The 26,214-nt window shown below is 38.2% G+C and overlaps 1 protein-coding gene across 21 annotated transcripts in view; it reads left to right on the top strand.

Moving 5' to 3' along the window:
• PCDH15 (protocadherin related 15) overlaps positions 1-26,214 on the top strand; it is a 799,343-nt gene that overhangs the window by 158,553 nt on the left and 614,576 nt on the right. Inside the window, exon 3 of one of the 21 annotated variants that reach the window (XM_074589883.1) lies at positions 20,811-20,895. The exons of the other annotated variants lie outside the window; for them this stretch is intronic. The gene's annotated coding sequence lies outside the window, so the exon portion shown is untranslated. The remainder of the gene's footprint in view (positions 1-20,810; positions 20,896-26,214) is intronic. 21 annotated transcript variants of the gene reach the window in all.

The raw sequence follows: 26,214 nt of genomic DNA, 5'->3' as shown, positions 1-26,214 counted from the left end.
TGCTGAAAGTACTGCCTTTTCTTTAAAGCATTACATGGAAGAGCTTGAGATATACATTTGTCCAGTCCATCTGCTAAGAAAATTACTACCAAAAATTTACTAGTGTTATCTATATGAAATTTCAATGAGTCATTGCCATCATTGTGGTTGACGAACCTGCATTTTGTGGAACACCGTCTTGATATTTGTCAGCAACTGATCTGCATATTCCCTAATTTGCAGTTAGTTTTATAGTTGCTGCTGATTCTCTGCTGTACTGTGAAGTCCTACTTCAGTAATACAGCTTCATCTGATCTTCTCTTGGGCTTTAAGGACTCATTGTAATTGTAAAGTTCAGTTGTTAAAATGCAGCAGCCAGGGGGTTATATTGTGTAGCATGGAAGTGGCTGGTTGAAGTTACGTGAATAACATTGTGTGCTTCCATACTCCTTTACTTCATCAAAAGACTCCTTGCTCAAAATACAGGAGTTGATTTATCAATGTCTTTCTTTGAATTAAGAATGCATAATAACATAGTACCATAATAACTGACTGTCTCAGAAATACCTAGCTGTGTTTACACCTTGCTCTCATCAGGAGCTTGCTGTCCTTGCAACAGGTCACAGTTCAGGAGTCCAAATGGACTCGTCTAATCACTGGATTTGTCCCTAGGATTGTACTTCTGGCAAAATTTAAAATAAAAAAAAAAAATCATTTAAATGTGGGCTGTTGTATATATGAGCACAGATCATATTCATCTAATTCTTCACATTGCAAGAATTCGCAAGGTGAAAGCAAGATAATAAAGGACCATATTGTTACAAAATATATGTATATTAGCCAGTACTCTGTAGCTTATATTTATTATGCCACATGTGCAGAGAGCATTTATGCAGTGTTGTTTTCCCCTGCAGATGACTAATTTGATACAAGAAGGATTTCTGGTTAATTTTTGTTTTGTTTTTTCTTTTCCCTAGAAATTTCTGTTGGAGAGCTTGCAAAATTGCCTGAAAACAGTGTGTGGCACATTGAGAGACATTAGGCTTGGAAAGAGCCCCTTCTAATCAGAAAGAAATTTTAATTTCAAAAGGGTTTTTCATGACTTCTTAACTTCAGGCATGTAAAGAAATGTGTAAATGAAAGGCAAAATATGGGTGATTATGTAGGTATTGTCTAGGAGCATGAGTTATGCTGTCGGTGTAGAAATGGGAAATGATAGGGCAAATCAAGCGTTTTTGTTCACCAGCTTTTCGCATGACTTGGTGTTAGCGGGAGCTCAGTATGGTGCCCATCCAAACACGTGTTCCTGCATCCATCTTTAAAGATGGAACCCGTAAAGACAAAGCACGTGGCATTTGATGAAGCTCACTGCTTCTGCAGTAAGCCCAGTGCTCCTTGTCAGCAGCCAAAGATTGATATTCCTTGCTTTGGGAAATTTAGCATATTGCCCCATTCTGGCAAAGGAGAATATGGCCTTGAGTGGGAGAATGTAATCTTTGGGAGAAGTTAATTTACAATCATTATAGTATTTAACAGGCATCCAACTTTCTATCCTAAAAATAGTAATGATAAAGCAGTAACTGATGTGAGATGCATTGGAAATACAATTACTGGTATAAATATTCTGTGAAGACTTGATTTTGGAGAAGGAGGAGAATTTTATCTGTGCAATTTTAAATAACATAAAGAAAATCTTCTGTACCTTATGCATGTGGAGGTGTATGTTTACAAGTTTAATAGATCTCCTAGTGATACCATATCCCTGTGGAATCAGAAACTTACACAACAGTATCCAATTTAAAATAACTGCAGAATAGTCACTTGGACTGAAATGACCGTGCTTATCTTTTTGTTCAGTAATTGCTTCACTTAGAAAATAAATATCAGGACTTAGAGCAGTATATATGCCATTCAGAACCTCACAATCCCAATTTGTCTGTCTGTTTCCTGTCTCAGTGGATTTCAAGCAAAATTTCTCTGTTTTTGTGCTGTGCTAATGGAAGAAGTGAAATTGAATCTACCATAATTTATCTGCCAAACAAGATGAGTTTTCTTTCAGTACCGCACAGTATTGTTATGCTTCATGTAATGCTTAAGAGGAACAGGCTGACCTTGCTCATTTCTGAAAAAGAATAGCTAAAATAAACTTGTGTAAAATAAAGTGTCTAAAGTCTTTAAATGGCTTTAAAATGCTTTTTAATTTTAACTTCCATGGGCTGCTTTCAGTTCTTGGTCCTTGTTCATGTATTTTGGCAGAGGCTCAGTCTGACAGCAGCTGGGAGCATGTGGGTAACTGAGTGTTTTCACGAACATCACAAAACTCAACCACTCATCCACCCTTCTGTTATTTTGTAGTTCAGTTTTGCAGTTAAGATCAGGCACTGCTTTGTAAACGTATACGTGAGTAAAAAAAAACAAGACCAAAAAAGCATATCCTCCATCCAGTACAGATAAACACACCACAAACAACAAGGGAGACCATAGGACATATTTGAAATAATAACTGATGTATTTGAAATAATAACTGTCATGATCTGTGTAAGTTAATCAAATGCCTTGCTCTGATTCCTCAGCTTTGGCTTTCAGCCCCCGGTTACGTGGAACAAGGAGAGGGATGAGTGAGGAGTCAAGCACTGCTAATTTGCACTGAAGGAGGAGCACATTTCATGTTGTTATAACAGGTCATACTGAGCAGAACTGGAAATAAGCTTGCAGCAGAAGTCATTTTTGGAGTACCTGCAAATGATATCCCTTAATTTTCTATTTTTCAGGGTCTCTTCTCAGGGATTTTTTTTTTTGAGAGTCAGTTCCTCAGGTCAAAAAATCAGAAAGTTTTTTTTTTTTTTAATAGATCCATCTCTCGACGAATTGGTGCTCTAAAGCCTTCATTTTAGAGGAGTGCTTGTCTGGATATGGCCTTCATCAGGATCAAAGTAGGTTACTAGCTAATTGGAAAGCTCTTGCCCAGCTACAAACATTTGGATATAGGTTGTTTTATATTATTTATTTGTAGGTGGAAGAATTACAGATGTCTGACACAACACAAGGAAAAGAAAATTGGAAGTTGCATGTGTTGACCTTTGGGTCTGCTTTGGATGTTAATAGCATCCACTGTCATTTTGATAGTACTTAGCTGGGTGGGATGAGCCAGTGTCCTCCCCTCCTACTTCCATCTGTCTTAGCATAAGTACAGGATTATTTCTGTCTTCAGCAGCACCAAAGTGGTTTAAATAAACCAATGTAGACAGACATCTGTCAGGAAGGTGTTCATCTGACCCAGAAAGGGCACTGGCACAGCAATGCTAGGTTGAAGCCTCTGTACCCCAACATGTATTTCTGCGAACTGTTGCTGTTTCTTCCATCAGTCTCCATTAACCACCACGAAGTCCCACCCTGCCCCACGTCACAGTCACTTCTGTCATTTCTCACACTTACCTGCCATGGCAGACAATTTTTCTTGTCATGACTCAAAGATTGTCTCGCGTCCTGTTCAGTGAGAGAAACCTCAGGCAGGAGTCTGCTCAGCAGCTTCATCTCCCTGCTCCCCTAAGAGTTCCACCTCTGGGGTGGTTCTTTTCTTGCTGCCCTGTAGGGTTGGGGCAAAAACTCTGTCTGTAGTTTCATTAGCTTTTCAGTTCCTTGCTGCCTCTTCTAAATATTGATATAAATACAGCAGAGCTGGAAGAATACAGCTATACAAGTGAATTTTTTGAAGGCCCTGAATAAATTAGGAGAAGAAACTTGACTTGGCTAGCTAGCGTGCTTAGTGGAAACACAGGTTAAAACCACTTTGATCACTAGTGTGGATTATGTTGAAATGGAATTAACGTAATGGATGTTATGTTAAAAAATCTTGAAACCTATCAGCTAAAAATCGTCATTTTATTCTCCCTACTCTTCTTGTCATCAGAACGTTGTTATGTAGAAGTTGTGGCCAGTAAGGGATTGTTAAGAGCAATGCACCATCAAATTGTCACTTGAATAATTACAACAATCGGACAAAGCCAAAATCAATCGCTGTAGTGGTCTGCACTCAGGAGAGCAGAATTCCTTGGGGGACTATATGGATGGCAACAGTTGGAGATAGATGTGGGTGGGTTGTAACTTTATTTTTTGATTGCCTTTTCACATCGTATATGAATAATATTTATTTCAGCTGTGTTGATTTTAAGGTATTTGGAAAATGTTGGTATTTTGGTGCAAACTGGTTGCTTGAACTTGGCATGTAGTAGTGAAAAGCAGTCACCCAATATGTACATTATCTATTTTAAAGACTGTGAGATGGAGGAATTGTGTTTTTAAATGACGGTGTCTCATTTTAGGGAATAAAGTAAGAGAGAGGATCAACTTCAATAGTTAAATTTACTTTCTCTGCAACTAATGTTCTTAACTTGATGACATGTTAATTTTCTGAATATAGTTGTGGTCCCTTGGATGTTGTTGGTTAAATGAATTCTAACATTGGTTAAAATGAATTCTTAGAGAAGATAGCAGAGTTTAATTGCAGTTGCACAGCAGCTCTGGGTCAGTATAAAAGTACGGTGTCTTCCCTTTGCTGTTCCTCTAAAAGATATAAGGAAACTGCAAAGCTGTATATGGGATTATATTAAAAACACTGACAAGGTTTTCTGTATCTACTATATCAATTTTCTGTATCCAAATTTCATGAGGTTTAAAGAAAGTGTCTCACTGTTGAAGGAAACGCCTATGCTAATATGCTGTCACGTATGACGGTGTGCTCCCCCCGTCACCCCAACCTGACCTTTATCTCCCATAACCAGTAACCATCCGTGGTGGTCATAATGGGTGCGTCTGGTTGTGATGGCTTCATCTTGCTCAAAGTGGATTTGGGGGAGACAGATAACACAATAGCCAAGGGCTAACTTGATCAATATGCCACCTAACCACAATACTGGTACTGTGGTTGATACGCAGATATCACCATAAGTCAATCGTTTTAACCCCATAAATAGTGAACAGCCCAAGAGCTCGTTGAGCTCTCCTGCACGGCAGCGGCTGCATTTCAGCATCTCCCTGCCCTTTAGTAGGGACGTGTCTCAAGGTTACTCCTTGTGGCTGAGAGATTCCTTGCCACAACAGATCCTCAGTAAGTGACTTGCTGATAGCTTGCTAAACTTTGAAGCTTCACTAAGATTATATTTTAGAGTGAGTGTGCACATACAATCCTTTAGACATAAACCATTGACCATGTCTGGGACTAGGATTGGATCCAGCTGCACCTAGACTCTTCCCCGAGAAGGAGTTTAGAAAGCAAAGGGGTTGTCTCTAAACCTCGACTCAACAGGAGGGTCTCCCTGAGAGTTTTGTCTGACACTGTCCCCTCCGCAGTAAATAACCAGGTGTACCTTGCCATCGAATCTTGTTAAACCCCTGTCATATTTACTATCAGACTTTGTTAAATCGCTCTTCTATGTCAATAAGTGTATTGCTGCTTCTCTCTTATGAGTGAAGTGCATCACTCCATCCATGACAGCATGCAACTATCAGGAATATCTTAGGAATTTTCTTGAGCTTTCAGATTATATTGTTACAAATAGTAATCTCCCTTTTTGCACTTCCGAAGAAAAATACCAGCTTTTCTTATAAGCTGCTACTCTGCCTTTTTTTTCTGAAGTATGTTACGTGTTACATATTTTTGGGTTGCTGCTTTTCTTCTAATCTTCTAGGAAAGTTTTATTTAGTGTTGTTTACATCCACAAGTAATGTATTTTGAAATATTCCGGGTTTCGATGATTATGGGGAAAGAAAATGTTTCATTTCAACACCTCAGTCAAATTAATAGAACAAATTAAACACAGAACAAAAGAAAATAAAGACTTGCTACAAAAAGACCGTCACTATTGCGGAATTCAGAGGAGATAGATGCGATGTCAATTATTATTGACATTCAGCAATTCAGTAAGTTCAGTTTATGATTTTGTCACCTTGACTCCATGTTACTTCAGTGACCTTTTATGAGTCATCTTCAGTTTAGCTGGGAACTAAAGATGCTGAAAATTGGATTATCTCCTATGCTAATATGGGAAGTTGTATGGCAGACGTGTTAGATTATTGCTCTGTGATTTTTGGAAAGTGATCTCCAAAGCCTGAAGAGGTCAGGGTCTATCTGAGCAGCAGTTTGTGCCATATAGCGGTGACTGCGACAAGAAGGCATACTTTAGGCAGAATTGTCTTGTTAAAAATAAAAGGAGAAATAAAAGGGTAGTTCATTCTCCATGAGCAGTCTCAACCTTCAAATTGTCTTTCTCTACTGGTCCTGAAAATTGCTTTTGTGTATTTGATCTGAAAAGCATTTTTTCCAGGAGTCCCATATTGCTTTAGACAGAATATATGAGGATAGTGAGTTTTACACTTTTATTTTCAATCTACTTTATACCTTCACCGATACGTATTGGCATTTAATCTGAGTCTGTCCCTCTTTCTGTGCTATGTGACCTGATTTGCCAGAAGCAGGCAGAAGGTTGGGACTCGAGCAGCAGAGGCTTGAAGTAATATCCATGAGCATCCCAGTTCCTTTCATGGTTAATGGCTTTAGACTTACTAACCTTCCAGATAACCTATAAAATGTCCCTTACCATTCCTCTTTTGGTACAGAGCAGGTGTTACTTATTTTGTGGTTATGACAGTCATCTACGTTATATATAAATAGATTACTGACAGGACTGAGTATCAGTTAGGGCTTTTCGTTTGAAGACCAGTATTATTTATCTATAAATATTTTTAACTATATAAAATGAGGAATATATGAAAGGAAATGAAGCTGCATTCTAAGATGCAGGAGCTAAGTGTCTCAAGAGCCTTTAAAGAGGTGTAATACTATATTTAGAGTCTGTGGTACCCAGGTGAATAAAGCTGTAAGATGCAAACTTTGTGACATTTCAGTAAATGAATTATTTAACTATCGATTGATTTTTGTAATCCCTCTTGCATTTTATTTGATTTTTTCCCCTCTTTTGTCAATGTGGTAGTCACTTTAAAGAAATGATTCTTAGGCCTTCTTCAATGTCAGACAGGAACAGTGCTCTTCAAAGAAAAAATAAAAGACTAAGAAAAGCAGGAAAAACAGCTGGAATATGAAGGGCACTTAGACCATTATATTGTATTCCATTGGCATTTTGGATTGGGTTTTGTGAGGGTTTTGGTGGCAATTAGTAAAGTATAATGCACGGTGAGCGCCTCTTCTGTGCCTCATGGAATAAAAGGTCTTCAACCACCTGGTGGTGCGGTATACAGGAGATGGTCAAGCCTCTTCCCACCTGAGAACAGGCAGAGGTTAGATGAGAAATTCCAATTAGATACTGGAATTTTCCATAAGAGTGGCTAAACACTGGAAAAAAGGGCCCAGACAAGTTGAGGAAACTCCACCCCTAGAGATTTTCAAGCCTAACTGAGCAAGGCCCTGAGCAAACTATTCAAGTTGAACTGTATTTATCAGGAGGTTGGGCCATTAAGACACAAAGAAAAGGATTAGTTCAAGAGAAGTTTTCTTCTGGCCTGTGCATTAGTTACAATGGTGGCATTATGCGTGCATGGCATGTGGATGTTATGTGTCTGCTAACTAATAGTTTCCTGCTAAATATTTGTACTAGATTCAAAGTGATTCTCTAAATGTAGTGGACAACATGGAATGGGCAGTAAGATTGCAGAGTATGTAATTTGTGTGTCTCTTGTACTGATATCAAGCCCCTGGAGATAGTGTCCTACCTAACACAGTGCAGTTGGTGACCAGGACCTCAAATACCACTAAGAGAAAATGTTTGTAGCAATTCAGGATTTTAACGGCAGGTAACAGAAAAATTATGTACCCTTCCTCAGTATTTTAAAATGCAGTTTTGAAGATAGCATGGGAACCTGCATCTAGGTTCTTGTTTGGGCTAAACTGACATAACGTGTTTATCACAGTTGAAGATCTGTCCCTGTATTGCCTAACGTGGTCTGACAAAGAGCAGCAGGCACTGGAGCAGAAAATTAATGTATCGTGTCGTTCTCAGCCAGTGATGGAGAAGGAGCAAATGGTCAACAGGGACTCTTGAATTCCCAAGTTTCTTTCACAAGAGTTGCATTACAGAGCCTTGGATAACTACACGAGCTTTTTACACATCCCTTTCTGGAGGGAGAACATTTATGATGGATTAAAATATGACTCCTGCTTACCCTTTAGTGGGAATAAGATAAGTTTTATTTATAATAATATTCAAAGAATGCTTTTAACCACAGTACAACACAAAAACTTCTTGGGGTTCTGAAATGACTGAGGAATAAAATCATTTTGATTCGTTTCCCTTTTCTGGGTATTGGAAATAGCCTTTGCGCTACCAGTTCCTGTAAGGTAAGTGAAATTAGTTACTACAGCTCTGTACGGCGTGTCATTGAACTTATTGCGTGTTGCATAGCAATTAGGATGCTGGTGTTGCTGTTGTTTACACACAGGCTTATCTGCCCAAAATAACTCCTCAGTCATAATATTCGTGTAGTGCTCACGTCTAACTGGTGAAGAGGGAACGCAGAAAACTCCGCTTTGTTGGTGATGCTCAGTCCTTGTTCTTTGAAGACCTAAGGGTTACTCACACGTGTGGTGGGCTATACTGTGTAGTTCTGTGGTTTATCTTAAAGCAGATATGACTGAGATGGTAACATAAAGGAACACGTTTGGGGTTTTTTAAGTTTATTTAAAAAAAAATAATCCACAAGTAGGGATTTTAAAAAAAATCCACTTGAAGGTTTAGAAGTAAGAGGGGGTTGCAGTTGAGCTAAGTATCAGTAGCAGTGAAACAAAAATACTTTTTCTATGCATTGAATTTTCTACTCAAATTCGGAATCCCTTTATGTAGGGTGATATGCTTCACAGTTTTTGTAATGGAAAGATAATTGGAACAGAAGAACTACTTTGGGATTAAATTCATTCCTTTATCCTGCTGTGTGAATATTGTTGGGTCAGCAGCTTGATATCAGATTTGGGCGGTTAAATTTTGCTAAAAAGATGGAAATGCATTTTTAGCATGAATTCTATAGTTATGATAAATTTTGTCACTGGGCATAGATTTACTCACATAAAATAGTGCAGATAGGCAGGCCTGTGCAAATGTTGACAAAGTTTAAGTGGAGATCTTTCAATTTATTTTTCGATTTTCTTTTATGTTTATGCTGGCATTTCTCTCAACTGTAAACAGAAAATCTTTCATTTTGAAAATAGTTTCTAACTTAGATTAACTGTGCATGAAATTTATAAATTAGAATTCTGTGAATAACTTCTTTTTTTTTTTTTCCACGTTTCAAATACTCCTTTACATATTGCACTTTTTGGTCATTTAAATTGAAAGATGACTGTAGGGACCAATACAAATAAGATGGGAACAATTATTCATTAGCTTGCATTAGTTCTACTGCATATTGCTTTTCTTCCCTACTCTTTTCTTCTCTGTACTTTCCTTAAACCTTAAAGGCAGGAAGGAACGTGGCCAGACTGGAGTAGGGCACTTATGTGATTTACAAAGAAAAATGTCTGTATACCAAGTTCTTCTTTTTTTGTTTCCAAATCTTTTTCTTGCCTGTCTTTCTTCTAGCTTTTCACAAACAAAAAGTTACCTTTAGATGTCCTACTAATTGAAAAAGATAATTCCTGGGGTAAGTAGCAGGTTAAGACTTCCATTGCTTTATCGTAAGGACCCTACTTTTCAGTGGTTTATTTTCATATGAAAACATGAAGTGTGCGTGCAAGGGAACTGTCTGTGTTGAAGTACCTTGCAGAAGTTACTGCTTCAGAGACTCAGAAGTATTTTTACCTGGGCTAATCTTATTTTAATTTTACTTCTACTGGAAAGTAGCTTGTGGAAAGGGTACAGCCATTGAAGGAAGTATTCTGTAAATAGCTGTGGTGATAGTAAAGGGGCTTGTCTGGAGAGGGTGTGAAAATAAAACCAGCGCTGTATATCTTTTCTTCTAAAACTAATTTCTACCTCTCTCCTGTCCTTATTTTGCTAGGGTTCACCTTTTGTTATGAATTAATGACATGTTTGGTTTAATAAATGTAAGTATAAATACATACTGTCCACTTAATTTTTGTAGTAATATTAAAAGTATCTAGGCAACCTAGGTAACATACTATAGTGAAATGCAGCATATAGCTTTTAATCAGTTCAAATGCATGAAACATCATACTGTAGGTTCTTTGTACTGATAGTCGCCTACTATCAGAGGCGGTGCAAAGATGAACTTAGATTTTCTAAGTGAGAAATGTCTCGGTGCTGTGAATTGGTGGGTGAGAAGTCAAACCTTTTAGTTGTACACTGAGTTCTCCAAGGTTAGGATTCAAGAAATCATCGTGCGTAACAGAACAGGATGGAATTTATATAGCTTTTGGATTGGGTAGGCTGTTAAGTAATAGAAGGATGTTGAAGGAATATGCTTGAAATGTACAATGAGACTGAGATTTTTAAGATGCTTATTTGAATAAAAATAAAGAAGGATTTTATTTTTGTAAACTTGTTTGCTTTTAAGATTTTCACGTGACATCTCCTCTGGTTGTATTTTTGATTAAGTGTTTATTTTTCTGGCACTTGGCTTGTCACTACCAAGGTGTACTAGAGCCGAGCACAGGGTATAGTAGAGAGAGATTGCACAGAGACCCAATCTATTTCCATCTTTCAGAAAAGATCTTTCAAATCTAAGTAGGAAAAAGAAAAGAGACGAGTGTTGACTTGGAAATTGATAAAATCTGTATATCTTGCCGATTTCTCTGTAGATGGTAAACATTTTGCAGCAGGACCACCCAGCAGTATGTCAGTATAATATTACTGTGTTTCGGCTTCCTAAACGTGATGCCTGGGGTAGTGCCTGGCAGCTGCAGGTGCTCTGTAAGGAGAATCTAATGCCTTCCAGAATGGGGAGATCATGACAGTCTGTGCAATGTGTTTGTTTTGTCTTTTTGCTAACTTATAAAAGTACTGTAGAAGTAGATTTCTTGGAAGTGTTTGCAAGGTTATTTTAACTGGAAAGTTAAGTTAGAGTATTACTTTTGAATGTGTAAACATGCAATAGGTGTAAAATACTGGCCTTAGGGTCGTAAATACACAGTGTGAAAATACGTGTTTTCTGTGTTGCTTGACAGCACTTCAGTAAAATATCCTCGTGTAATGAATGAGGGAAAAGTTTCATATAGCTGAACTTTAAAACAAATTTTATTGCCAGAGCTGCTGTTATTTTCTAGAGTGAGGTACACTGTGATGACTTAAATCTTTCCCACCTGTTGCTGTCTGTGATTTAGTATTGTGGGTCATTTTAATTCTTACATAATTCCTATCTGCTTAGAAGCCAAACGGGATGAAAGTCTGATTCATTAGTGCTCTTAAGTATGAGAATCAAAAGCTGCTCAGCATTTAAATTTGAGCACTCTAAATATTATACATAATTAATCTCATGTGAATGCCAGAAACTAGGAAGTTTGAATGTGTTAATTATACATAAACCATCTTTTATTTCACTCAGTAAATGTCAGGTGACCCAGATGTTGCTGGCACCCTGAACATCTCAGGACATAAAGCCCAGAAAATTCTAGATGAAATGGGCGCTTCTGTGCTAAAAGAAGAGAGACTTTATTTGACACTGCTTTCCATAAAAGTACAGCTATTTTATGTTTTCCGATGTCCCTGAATGACATGTATTGTAGCCTGGGTCTAATGGCAGTTGTCCTCACTGCAGCTTAAAAAGTACCAATGGAATCGAATGACTTTCTGCTCCACTGCCTCCTTATCCAAGTACTTTAGTATATCATTTTCGGTAGCTGCTGAAGTGAGCATTTCTTCATCATTTTGTTTCAGGTTACTATGGCTCAGTTGTGCTTTAGCATGCAATTTATGTAATTCTCTTCATTTCCAAGCTGCAGGAATACACTTTGTTCTGGAGGCATTGCAGCAAATTACCTTTCTTAATTTAAGTGTAGTTTTCCATGACTTCTTAAGGGTGCCTCTTCTGAAGAAAGGGAAACAGCCTGTTGTGTTTAAGAAATGGAGATTTACTGAAAAATGCTAGGCCAGCTGTTGCTTTGACCAGCTGAACCTCAAACAGGCAGGACTTTGGGACTGAGGAGGCAGCAGAGGCTGCAAAGTTGAATACAGAGGGCGTGAGTATTTGCCATGGAGAAGTCTGGGCTGAGCCTGTGTGGGAGGTTCTAACCCTGAGCTTCTTGAAGACTATGGAGCCTGGAGGTCCACTGTCATCTCAGAACTGCACGCTGTTTCTTTGGGCATAAGAAAAAAATAGTTATTTTGTTAAGATCCTTGGGGCAGTAAAATTCAATTTTGTCTCTACTGTTGAGCAGTGTTATGCCTGCCCTGGAGAAAACTTTGTTTGTTTTGAAATAAAAATTATCAGAACTCGCAGAGGTTATTTAATTAGCTTTTTTAATACCAGGAAATAAAGACTGTATGTTTTACAGTCCTCTTGAGTAAAACGAACATCTGTGAAAGGAAAACATGTAAGCAGTGATCTGCTTCTAGTATATTCACAATCACAAGGTGAGAAGTCTCATGGGGTCAACAACTATATTCTAATTCTAGAACATTCAATTCACACTTTTGGAATGTGCTTTAATTTTTACCTTTTTGTGCTGCAGAAGTTTGCAGGAGGCTGGAAATATCACTTGCTAATGAATGAGACATGGTGATGCTCAGAGTATGGATTTTAATGACTGTCCTCAAAAAAAACCCAAACGCCAAAACCTAAAACTATTGTAAAATACTCAAAGTTATTTTACATTGATTGTTTAGTCAAGTGAAATGTCTTGCATTAGAAGTTGTGTGTGTATATATAAAATGGACTTTATTGTAGTTTTAAACTACAGTTATAAAATTGTTACGTCTGGTGCTGCTGCTGGAGGAAATTTAGAAAAAAATCACAAGAGTATCCTTGTACAGAAAAGCATTTCATTATGTGAAGCAAGAATTCCAGGGAATAAAACTGCCTCTGCATTAGGCTCCCGCATTGACCACTACATTGCCAAATCAGAGAGCACTAATGTGCCCCACAAGGTCGCTGATAAGACCAGGAAAGACCCAGAAACATCTGGTAGAAAAATGCATTCCAGATTTCTGCATCTGCCTGCTGCCCCTGCCAAGCTATGCCATGTGAAGGCTGGAAATTGGTTTTAAGAGTTGAAAATTTAAGTTTTCTTTTCTTGAGAAAGAGAAATCACACCATTGCGTAAGCAATCAGTATCAAGCTAATTCTTAACATTATATAGGTTCACCTGTACAATTTAACTTCAAATTCTAGTGCTATTTTGGGGGAAAGCTTATATTTCTGTTTCTGGGCATAGAGGAATACTTTTGGGGTGATGCAGAGACTGAGGAAAGAGGAATCCAACGCTGAAGTTGGAGTTAAGTTGAAGCTGAAGTTAAGTACTTCTAGATCTAAGACTCCCTCAGTACCTTCAAGGTGGTATTGAGTATGATTGTAGATAGGTTAAAAAGCAGCAAGGAAGTACTGCATGCAAAGAGTCCTTTTTGTGGAGCAGAAATTTTAAGGCTTTAAGTTTCTCAGATGCTTAGAAGATGGATAATGGCAAAATCACACTCTTACTCCCTATCCTTATTTTTTTTCCTTACCTAGCCCATTTCTAACTATGGCTAATGACACGCCCCTTAGCAAGATGAAACTCCTGCATGGTCCACTACAGCTGCTCTTACATGCAACAAACACACTTTAATTCTAGGTGTGTTTAGGTTTGGGCACCTCAGAGATGTCTGTTTCCACTTGTTGCTTTGATTTTCAGAATTAAACCTAAGAGGAGAGCTCCAAGTAGAATATGTGGTAGAAGTGTTTATCTTCCATCCTGACTATCTCCAGCCTTTCACATGACAAAATCTGCAACCCTTATTCACATCATAATTCTTGGTACTGTTTCTTTTCTTAATGCAGACAGACTGTTCTAAGAAAACACTTTTTACATCATTATTTGTCCCAACTCTTTTTTTTTTTTCTTCTTATGCTATGTTGTACTAGGAAATTTTTCAGTTCAGAGTTAAGAAGAAAAGTTCTGAATTTTAAGGACTGTATTTGTTAACTTAACAATAAAGGTGTTATTTAAATAGCTGGCAGCAGCAATATATCATATATATAGTGGTACTCAATGCATTTAAGATGATAAAATGCAGAAATTTGATCTTAATGATCACTGGCTTTGTGGACGTGGAAGTATTTTCTAGTGGCACATAATTCTGTATTTTCTGTTCATGTACATGGGCGGCCGTATACTTGCTTTTCATAGTCATTTTTCACATACTTTTTACAAGCAGTCCATGAATCCCCGTGCATTTTCAAGAACTATTGAAAATGGTTATTACAATATTGTCCCATTTAGAGGAGTACAGTTGCTCTGAAAGAGGTAACCGTTGATAACAAAAAGTAAATAAGATGTTGTTCAACCATTTCTGCCAAGGAACTGCCCAGAAAAGAAGGCCTGCTAGGCAGTAAACCCTGTAAGGCATGCCAGCACGTTTCCCCAGAACAGCATCCTGGCATTTTGGCTAGCAGCCAGTTGCTGTTGCCAGATATTTCATTTCTTTTTAGTAAACATTTTCAGTGCAATATTACAGACTCTGAAAAGCCTGAAGGAGAAGCACCAATTAACAACTGTTTTCTAGATGCTGTAACAGCATGCAATAGTGGTGGTTTTTAACCTTCCGTTTTGTTTACTGTATTCTGATCATAGAGTACTTGGTCTTATAGCGATTTTCCCTAAATAGAAGTTAGATTCCTTCTTTAGAAGCAATCATAAAATTAAAAAAAAAACAAAAACCCCAAAACAACAACAACAAAAAAACCCAACCAAAACAAGACACCCCAAAGTAGTGTGCTTTGTATTTGACTGTGTTATGTTTTGCTGCAGCACTGACGTTGTCTGGACTCATAATACTCCTGCTCTTTGAAAATGGCAAATGGATTTGAGAGTTGCAGCTACCTTGAGTAAGCCTTGTTGCCTCCTTTTGCTCTGCTGAATATTCAGAGGAGGTGTTAAAGGTCTATATACAGCACTTTTTGCTATATATTAATGGTGTTTCTGCTCCTGAAATTCTGTCAACACGTATATGAATGGAAGCTATTGCTGCTTTGGCACGGAAATAGATGTTCCGTTAATTAGTCGATTCTGTGCTTACATGACTTCCTGAGAGGACTGGGAACAAATGCTACCTCCCTCTGTGCTGCTTCTTAAAATTGGTTGCGATAATTGTAAATCAGGAGCTGAGTCAATACTTATTTTCTTTTTTCCTTGAACTGTACCCTTATGAAGCTTCTTACTTACAATAAATCAGCCAATAAAGTAAGAAAATATCCATAATCTTCCTCCTGTCCCATAAAAAATAGGAAAAGGTAGGATTGCTCTGCATCTTCACAATAAAAAAACCCCAACATGCTAGTACTGCTACAATGACGTAAATTAGTATGCATACAAGGTACTGTTTTCTGGCATTATGTTCTCACTAATCCTGACTAAGCTTCATCTCCACCAAAATATGGTCTACATATGGCTGGATTTTGCAGCAAGCAGGAGTACCTGTAACAGTTTCTGATGGATGCCTGAGCTTTAGAAGAGTCCCAACAGCAAGTGAGCGGGAAAGGAATTTATAGATTACTAAATCTAATAGAATAAAAATAATCAGTTGTATAAAAAGAAAAAAGAAAGGACTGAAAATGTGTGTGTGGGGGGGGAACAGAGATGCTGTAAAAGGAAAATTCTGAAATGGAAGCGATAACCTGGTCAAATTCTTTTAAAAGGTCTTGGCCTAAATTTTTTGTGCGTTTTGTTTTGTTTAGGTATTAATAGACATGTTTATGTTTCCATCCTTATATTTATACTGCAGTGTTAGGTTTGGTTTTCTGCTTTACTCTTTGATCCTAATTAGTGTCTCTAAGATTCATCCTTATTCAGTCTTTACAATTCTAAGTTAATTGGGCCAGATTCTGCATTTAGTTGTACTTGGGTGGGTAATGATGAAGTGTGACTTTTGAATCATTCCTTGGTAATCACACAAATTAATACTGTTGTGCTGATACTAGTACAGTCATTTTATCAACGAAGTGATTTTGGGCTTAGGCTTTGTAGAAAGTTGTTGCGTGAAAAGGGGCCAAGTGGTTTTGGCAGAAAATAAACCCCCTTGCGTTCTAACACTCCTCACCGAGGTGGGAGGCTAGGTGCAGCTAGGTTTAAATTCTGAGTGATGCCAAATTCAGCACTATCAGTCCAATCGCGTTTAATATGTATTAAACTATTACGATTTGGATACGGTAATAGTGGACTGCACCTTCAGTCTAGTCGTGCTCCTGAACTACCACGGCCACTCTTGAGTCTTTGGTCGTGTTCAGTGAGAAACCGAAATGACTAGCTACTTAGTTCAGTTTACTTAAACAAGAGGTATATAGGTTCTTAGGATTGCCAGTGATAAATACACTGTCTGCAAAGCACGCGCAAATGAAAGTATTGTTACATATACTAAACGCGTGGCAAAGTTATAAATGGTACAGCCTGGCTATAAATGTAGGAAAGAGGTTCTCTAGAGAAATTTCTAAGTTTCCTGAGAAAGCACTCGGTATAATCTAAGTCTCACCCAAAGGCATCCCTATGCAGGGGGAGAAAGGCTCAGCCCATCGACTGATCCCAGAAGTCAGTGATAGAGTTCTTTGCAATGGTATCTTCCCTGATATCCCCCCCCTCTTTCGGGCTATTTTTATACTATTTGTTATCTTCAAGGTGGAGTTTGACTGACTTTAGTCATACATACTTTTATTATGACTGGTGTAAAATTCTCTTGCTTCGCATTTAAAGGTATAGTTTACGAGAAATTCAGGGCACAGACATAAGAAGGAGTAGTCGCACCTTGGAGGCGGGTAGCCTTCGGGATGGAGGTGTGTTTTGGTATTGTAATGACGTTATAATGAGCAAAGTTCACACAAAGGGAAAGCATTTCATCAAAATTTGACACAGTATTGGCTCAGAGCAGCAAGCAGGCAGCTAATTGGCAGCTCGTCTGTTTCATGGTACCATCCCATTCCTGTATCTGTATAAGACAAGGCCACAGAATAATTGTCTTCCGTCCTGTATCTAAGCATTGTACAGAGAATCACAGATGTTGCATTGCACGCCAGACGCAGCTGTTTTCTACCTCAGAAGCCTCTTGATTTTATACTTTTCCTTAATGTGTGAACAATGCTGTACTTTTGTATTTTTGGCCAATTTAGTAATTATTCCACAAAAGTGAGCCTCTAGCTCTTTGTGATTTCTTCTTTTTGACATACTTTTATGTTTTCTTGGAGCCAGTAAATACCTGCCTATTTCATCTAGCAAAAATTCGCTTTTTTTTTTTTTCCTTCTAAATTTTTCCTTGAGTACGCTGCCATCAGGAAACAAACCTCAGGGCTGACAAGCCAAATGCAGTTTGCTGGGGCTGTTCCAGTGTAAGTGTGAATGCTTTCTTTGGATTTACAGCAATAACCCTTCTCTGTGTTTGCGTCTTGTTATCTGAACTCCGCTGTGTAGTAGAGAAAACTCTCAAGGCTAACTCCCTGTATTTTCTGTATAATGAAATGCTTTGCATTTACTAGCCTGTGTAAGTACAATTCAGAAATTTCTTCAGGTTTATCGTGGAGTGAAGGTGTTGTGCAAGGGAACAGAGAGGGATGCATCCTCTTTTCTCTGACTTTTGGTAACTCTCTGTTCTAAGAATATCCCAGTTTGGTAGTTTGACCATGAATGTAAAGGCTTTTATTGCATTGGTTTGCTTGTCACTGGCAGCTGGTGCTTCTCTTATGACTGCTTAGAAGTCTTTAATATGTAGGTGGAATTCCTTATTTTTAATATATCTAGAATTTGATGTAAAAAAATCCAGTGTATGTTTAAATGATAGAAAACCAGTAACATAACAGCTACAATACAAGCAGACTAAAGCTTCAGCCTTTTTCCATCCATCACCCTGAATATGCTTTAAATATGGGTGATGTCAGTGTGCACGAAGAGGTGGAACTTTCACATTTCTTGAGGATTATGCTCTCACTGCAGTGGTTCTGCACCCTTGGGCAATGCTTGCTTGGGTCTGTTTTAAATAACTGGCTGAGGGAAGCGCTACAAGTGGTGGTGTGACTGGGTGAGACAGCTTCCAAAAGCTGCTGTGGGTGTGTGGCACTGCACAGAGGAACAGCGAGTGTGCAGGTCCTTGAGGCAGGAGGGCCATGCTAGTGCTGCCAGCACTGTCGGAGAACATTTGGCGTATTGCATTTTGCATGTGTTGGTACTGCTGCACGTTGGCCAGATGTGCCGAGTCAAACATTTAATGGGTTTTCACAGTGTCGTCTACAGATTCTGTTCCAACATAAGGCCCTTGGACTGGAGAGGCCATCAGGCGGCTGCCCTTCCAGCTAGCTGTGCCAGATAATCCTTCTGCACATTAATCAAGATGGTCTTAAATTGAGTAGGTCATTTTGTTCCTGTGTTTCCTACAGCGAGGCTGTTCTGAACATACTGCTTCAAACTACCTACAGCTCTTTTATACACACGTATGCTTCTGCCAACGAGTTTCATTTTGCTTAGCTTAATGCTTGCCCTTCACATGGTGTGTAGTAGTATGTAGAGAGTAACAATATATCCTCTTGGCCTTCATTCTGTCAGATTTAAGAAATTAAGCCCGTCCTGCCTTTGTTTTGTATTTCTCCCTCCCTAATTCTGTGTACTACTTTTCACCTCCTGTGCACTTGAAAAAGATTTAATTTCAAGTACATTGGCAGGACAAGAGGTCGTATTGACCTCAGGTGTTAGTCCTCCAGCTCTCAGCAGTCCTCTAGCTCTACCTGAAACCAGGCAAAATCAACTATGCAAAGACAAGTAGAAGAGCTCATGATTAAAAACGCATTTAAAAATTACTCACGTGCAAGCAGTTTGCAGAAAGAAGGCATTAAATTGTTAAATCACTTACGCAGCTGGCATGTCTTGCTATATGTGTGTAAAGTAATAATAAGTTCATGGCATTTAAGTTATGATTTAACATTTTTAATAATAAGAATGTAGAACACCATTTTTAACTGGTGTGCAAGATACAGAAACAGCAGAAGCTGTTCTGCTCAGCTTTTATTTTATCAGTCATATAATTTCATCATATAGATTGATTTATTTATTTTCATTCAGTGGTAAATTCAGATTAATTTTTCTGTGAACTATTTTGTCCAGCCAAAAGTCACTGTTAATCTTAAACATTGGGCCCTTGTGGTCATTCAGGAGTATCTTCCTCTTCCCCCCTGGACTGATCCTTTGCCTCTCCACTGATAAATAATGGATTTAAGGAATCCAGTGTGAAAGCAATTGGCCTGCAATCGAAGAGGCACTTTCATTTGATGTTTGAAGTTACTGCAAAAATATGTTAGATTGAGCCTTTGATGACTTGACTCAGAGGTTAACTTTTTTCCTTTTTACAATATTTGTGTGTTTTTACACTGCGTGTTATTAGCTGAGAGCAGAGCGCTCCGTAGCACTAACAAGACATTTCTAGGCTAGCTAGTCATCTGTTTGTGAAATTCAGAATCAGGAAATAACAGCCAAAGTTAGGGTTTTCAGTAAGCTTTAATAATCTCACTATTTTTTATCAGATATTTGAAATATATCAAGACAAGACATGCTTTCGTAAACTCCTGTTGTCAAAAGGTTTTCAACTTTCCTCTTGCACAATAAGCATTCAAATATACTTCAAGAATATTTACATCTGACACTTCAGATGCTTTTGCAGACTTCATTCTTCAGTCTGTGGGGACTTGCCTGTCACTGCAAGCAGTTCAGAGAGTAAGTGCTCATAGGCTCAGTACAGCAGTTTTTTTCTAGCCTTACTAGAAGGGATGCCACGGCTGCTCGCAGATCTGGCTCCAGTGTTTTGATGAACCTCAGTGCTCCTGGTGCATGTCCTGGATTGGAATTTAGTTTACTGCTAGGCCTCTCTTCAGATGTGCTTTGAACTGGTGCACTTTGCATTTTGGTGTATAGTGTGATACATAAAATTGGTGCATATATATATATATATATATATATAAGGGTAAATATTTTTATGAAATGCAGTGAAACTTCATGAAATGAACAGCTTGGAAATATCACTTATATGACAGCTGATCTTAGAAATGTGCAATGCTGTTATGCTGAGTATTTTTATAAGCGCTTGGTGCAGCCTCTGCGAAGGAGAGGTTTGATCATCTACCTAGCTGTTCTCCAGTGCCAATGGTACAAATCACATGTTGTAACCGAGAATATGTTCTGCAATAATTCTTTGAGGTAGAGTGGAGCCTTCAGAAGTTGTAACAGGTTGCTTAATAAGTAGTCTGTTATTGTAAAGATAAATCTCGTGTTTTCTCTCAAATTACGTATGTCAGTCAGTAGTACGTGGTGCTCTGGTACAGAGACCAAATTCAGACCATGTAGTTCCACAGGACTGTTGCCTCTTCTATCTAGAAACTGCAAAATGTGTTGTGCATGAAGCAGGTCTAGGAAAGCATGTCTGTCAATGTTCCTGAACACTGCACTGGAAAAATGGATTCTCTCCCTCCTTCTGTGCTGCAGCCCCATTTACTGAAGGCGGGCAGCTGGCCTAACCGGCACTGCTCGGTTATTTTTGCTTCTGTATTCTATTGTTCTTGAGTTGTAGAAACTCAGAAATGCAAGTAAATTCGGCATGCTACAGAGCTAGTTACTTTGAAAACTGGGACACTTCTAATTGACTGTTGAAACCAGGAAAATCTTTACTGCTCTTTCTGTGCTTTTCTTATTGTCCTCTATGCTCTTCTTTTAGGCTGTCTAGTGGGGAAAGCAGCTCCCCACGTGTTGGGAAGATCAGCCAATGCCTGTGACTCAGACTCTGCGCTGCCCTCCTCGTGGTGAGCATTACAGAACAGCTCACGACGGAGTATCTACTTTAGCGTGGCGGTTTCTCAGTGTTGTGCAGTGAACAAAATCTAGAATCACACTCTAAAGGAGCAAATATATTAGGTTGATTTTGTCCAACCTGTAAAATTCTCGAGGAAGAGACCCTATGCAGTCACACATTAAATCATAGAAAACATACCCAAAATAAGGTTGTACAAGCAGCCTTTTTTTGACGGTGCTTCTCGGGGTTGACATTTTAGCCTTATTTGTGCTTTTGTAAGTGTGTTTATACACTCAGAATCAACTTTGCTGTTTTAATAGCCATTGCTAAATGCATCTAGAACACTTGTCAATGTCTTTTTGTATTTAGTAAAAGTGCAAAATAAGGGTATTAGTAATTTTAGTTCATTTTCATTGTTTAAATACAACTTTTTTTACTTGCTGTTTTGGAATTATGTGTATAGGAGTATACTAGATTTAAGCAGGTGGCCGTTTTTTTGTGTGCATTAGGAGCAATGGGTTGGTACTAAAATTGTTGTCACAAGGCTGGGATGAATTACTCCTAAAGCAGTCAAAATAATCTGTCTGCCTGAATATGGATCTTCTGTATAATCTGGATCCTGTTTTACAGAACTCCTGCCTGTCCCAATTATTCCTTATTCTAAACCAGTACAGATGATTAAACCGATTAAATACTTTCATTCTTAAATGTACCTCTTGGATTTTAATCTAGGTTAGATCAAAACCTAGTCCACAAAAGTATCTGTGACAAAGGTTCAAATATCTTATATGGACTATTATTTTTAACTTATTATATGGAAACTTTTCATATCTATTGCTGATTATCACTGAAATTACTATTTTAATGACTTTTACTAAAATACAGTTTCACTAAATAATTTTCATATTGCATTAATTCCTGTTTCAAGATGAGATTTTTTTGAACAGATGCATGTGTTTCCCTCTAGTGTCTTAAAGTAAGCTGTTCTTATCTGGGTTTTCTTTTTTCTTTTTAAATTTTCTTGCTCTTCCACAACAGAGTTGCCTTGATCTTCTCTTGACCAGTATTTTGAACTGCAGTTATTCTTCACACTGATCCTTCACCTTCTGTGAAGGAGTACCAACCCCCTTTTTGAGGAAGGATGTGTATTCTAACTTTTATATAGCAAGATGTTCAGCCTAAGAGACAGAATTAAACATAACCTACTTCAGGTACCACGATTTTGCTAACAATGTGAATGTTTAGGTGTTTCAAACAAAAGGAAAAGTGTTTCTGAGAAAGAGATTGTTTATATGGTGGGATCCGCTAATGTTGAATGTAGCTAAAGTGATATTCTGTTGGCGAAAGAAGTAGAAAGAAGACCCTAATCCAGGTCCCAAGTGTGGGAAGGTAAGGGTCCGTGCAACTGGCGGTGTGAAAGCTTTAGTGTTTTCCCATTGCAGTTACCCCCAAAGCTACATTTGGCTGTGTAACCAGGATTGTTCGTGGCATGGGTGGGTGACATTCCCCCTAATATGGTCTCTGTTTCTTACCTGTGACCTGTAGGAAACACCTTTTGATGAAGTATAACTCCAGAGTTTATTTAAACCCTGATGTTTGTTATATGATGACTTCTGCACCCTATGGTTTTGTTGTTGCATTAGTCTGCCTGTCTCATCTTTGTTTCCTTGTTGTCCCTCTAAGACCCCACTCCCCCCCGCGCCGTTCTAACTGTACCTTGTTGTTCCCTTTCTTTGTATCAGCATAAAAGCAGACCATGAGGGTTTCTCTCCATCTTGAAGTAGAGCATTGCAGCCTGGTCCCTCCTTGCATCTTCCTTGCCTGATTTTCCACTTGACTTTTCATTGTACGGCAGGCTGCAAGATTTTGTGGTCTGGTGATCTGTTGAGAGAACAGACTTGTGAAAAATTCAAAAGGAATTTAGACCTACAGCTGGTTTGAACTTAGATGGACTATAAATAGAAACATAAGGTAACAAGATAGCTGCTGTATTTTCCAAGCTTTCTGGACATAGTTGCAAAAGTCAGTTTCCAGTCACGTGTATGTGAATAGCTTAAATTAATTTATTCCAAGAATTTCTTAATACAGAAGTCTGTATTGGCCTCCCTGGTTTTGCCCATCTGATAAAGAGTTTATTCGAATAAAATTGAAAGTGACAACACTTTTTTTTGAGCATTTACTTCTATTGTTGGTGTCCCCTTTACTGGAACAAGTTGTTAATATATTTCACTATGTTGTTGATGGTAATTGAAGCACAGGCTGCTCTGACCTCTACAATTTCTGTCAAAAGTTGCCAAATCAGTTTTCTTTCAGTTGTTCTTTTACTACCATTTAGTTAACACATTATTTCCATAAATTCTTTACTGTTGCTGCCCTGCTGGCAACAACTGCTGATAGACGTCCACAAGTGCCCTGAAGCGCGCAACAGATAAGACATTTTGTGACGAGTCCTCTCCATTGATGGCTGAGGCAATGCAGCTGCACTAAAATACCTCGTGTACAAAGTATTTTGCATTTGTTCAGTTGTAGTGCCAAGTAAAAAGGAGCGTTACAGTCATTGTCAGAGCTTCAGCATTGAACTCTTTTGTGCTGTATTTGTGTTTCATAGGGACATTCTTCAGTACGGGAGTGTTGCTACTGCAGGAGCAGCTGTGATGCCTGAGTTAGAGAAATGCTTGGTAACAGCCTGGTGGTCACCATCTCGTTTCTGAAAATAAGAAATGGGAAACGAATTCGGCCCTGGAGTCTTGCTTGGTCTCTTTCCTCGTGTTCTGGAAAGCATCAGGAGAGAAAACACTTTTCTGATGGGGAAGGCCCTCTGAGGCCATCTACCAGAACAGAGGTTGGGGTAATAGGAGATTCTGTCTTTCCCTGTTTTCACTGGAAGGTCCTTCATGCTCCATAAAATGCAGTTTTGCTGAGGGCAAGCAGTAAAAGATCAGGTAAGAATGATCCTTTTTGGATTTATTTAGAATAGCAGCAATGAAAATAAGCCATCAGCTCAAAAAACACCAGAAGATGGTTCGTTCTTCACAGCTGAGTTATGGAACTCTAGAGAAAAATCTCTATTTCATCTCCTGCAGCCTTGTCCCTTTCTGTTCTCAAAGGTATAGAGAAGATAACAGCCTCTCTTAGACCTTCTTCAAAACAACAAACAAGAAAACAGAAACTTTCAGAGTGGAATGTGCTCTGCAACCTAAGTATTGACTGCAATGTGTTGTGATTTTTTTTTTGTCCTGGAATAGCCAATAATTCCAGAAATCAATGTTTGGAAAGATGTGTGTAAAGAACTTTGAAACTGATAAAGGATATGCTGCTATCTTCATATTGATAACAGCCAACGTTGTGTTTTAAAGCATTTTGTCCAAATCAGCATATTAAAAGATGACACATTTATTCTGTTTATTATGAAGAATGAAAAGGAAATTAAAAGATCTCTTGAAAGATTTTTGGCCCTTTACAATTGCTCCTGTTTCAAAACCAAAAACCACGATAAGGCTCCTGAAATGATATACACATCTTATCTCAGGCATGACTGTTACATAGTCTGCTTGGTTAGCAATGTAAGATATGTATGGACTTCTAGCATTTAATCGTTTGGATTATGCCTGTCTTTTTTGTGAAAACAAAATTGCTCAGTTTACTTCCAGTTATAAATAACAAAAGAGAGTGACATCTCAGTCATTTTTAAGAAGCCTGCTGCGCTGATTAGAATAAGATTCTGCTATTAGCTTCAGAATAATCACACAGACAACAAAACAGTGAAGTATATTGCAACATAGTATTCCTTGCATTCATAAATCTTTATTTCAGACACAGTATGGTAATGCGAATTGTTTCATTGTTTTGCAAAGGAAAGCGGAACCTAAGGAGAAGAACATCATGACATTAAACAGAGGACTTGTTATTGAGCCTCTTAGAAGGAATCCTGGCAGCTGAGAATATGAGATGATGACTTACAAGAGTTTTATCAGCTAACTTGTTTGACTGCTGGCTAATGTATAATACAGTGAGTGCAAATGGCATGCAACACAAAGGAAATGTTTTCTCTTTGTGATTTGGTCTTTGTTTTCCAGCACAAAGCATAATTCTTTAATAGCTTAGCACAAAAATATAGCATTCTTCGGAATGCACATGTCCAGCTCCTCCATGGCATTACCTTGTTGTGTGTGCATCTGCCTTACGTACTGGGTTAGAAAAGGATAATATTTGCCACATTAAAGTGAAAAAAAAAAACACATTTCACCAGGCGATGGGTACTGTTTTTACCCCTGTCTGCATTTGCTCTGGGGCACACTCTATCCCATCCAGAAGCAACTTTGGCTTGAAATTGACTTAATCACAAAAAGCTTTCAAAATCTTGCTAGGCTAAACCTGAAGCCAGAACCAGGAGGAAATATATTATGTTAGCACAATTAAGGTAAAAGATATAACTAAAAATCACACCATAAGTCTCAACTAACCTTGAAAACAACTCTGCTTTCTCCACCATTTTTCAGCAGTTTTCTTCATTATTCATTTTTTATATGTTACGTTTTATGTTGTTATGTACACAGAAGAATGGAGTTCAGAACATGAGTGTATATCTCAGTCCTTTGGCTAGTGTACGTTTCTCCAGTGATCCTCCCCACTTCCTCTCTTTTTGGCTTGTCTATTAATGACCTCCGTTCTTGCAGCTAGTTTAGTTTTAACTTAGGTAGTGGGAATCGGAATAGTCTGAAATGACTTCTGCAAGTGTTCACATGAGCCAGGAACTTCTTATGATGGGTAACAGCTAAGTTTGTTGAGAGCAGTAGGGTAATTATTCACTTCTGTAGCCGTAATTAGATTTCATTATTCACTTACTCTACTGGAAGAACTGATCTGTTGTGAGGCAATAAACAGAACTGCTGTTTAGATCTATACATTTATATTCAAATTCATACCTGTAATTTTTCAGTGAGTTATAGATATGCCTCAAACATTATCTGGACCTTCAGGGATCCTTGAGCGTTTGTGTCTAAGTATTTGATTTTAGGACCATATCTATAACCACGTTAGCCTCTTCCTTTCATCACGTTTTGTTTTGTTTTTTTAAGGTTTATGTTGAAAATTAGGAAGATTTGCATCTAACTATTATAATTAAAAAGTCAGGTACTAAATTCAGTCTGCATCATACTGCAAAATTAATTCCAGAGAGTAATCTCTAATGATGGGGGAATACTTCTTGCATGATTAGATATCTTCAGGCACAGAGGAATAACCCTTTAATTAGCTTGGAGAAGAAAAGTTACTGTGTCTGAGTCATTGCAAGGTACTTTGACTACTTGTCTCTGGCTGCAGGTGTCCC

Source organism: Larus michahellis, chromosome 6 (assembly GCF_964199755.1).
Source record: "Larus michahellis chromosome 6, bLarMic1.1, whole genome shotgun sequence".
Lineage (NCBI taxonomy): Eukaryota > Metazoa > Chordata > Aves > Charadriiformes > Laridae > Larus > Larus michahellis.
The sequence above is the reverse complement of the archived record's forward strand: the minus strand, read 5'-3'. Positions and strand labels throughout refer to the sequence as shown.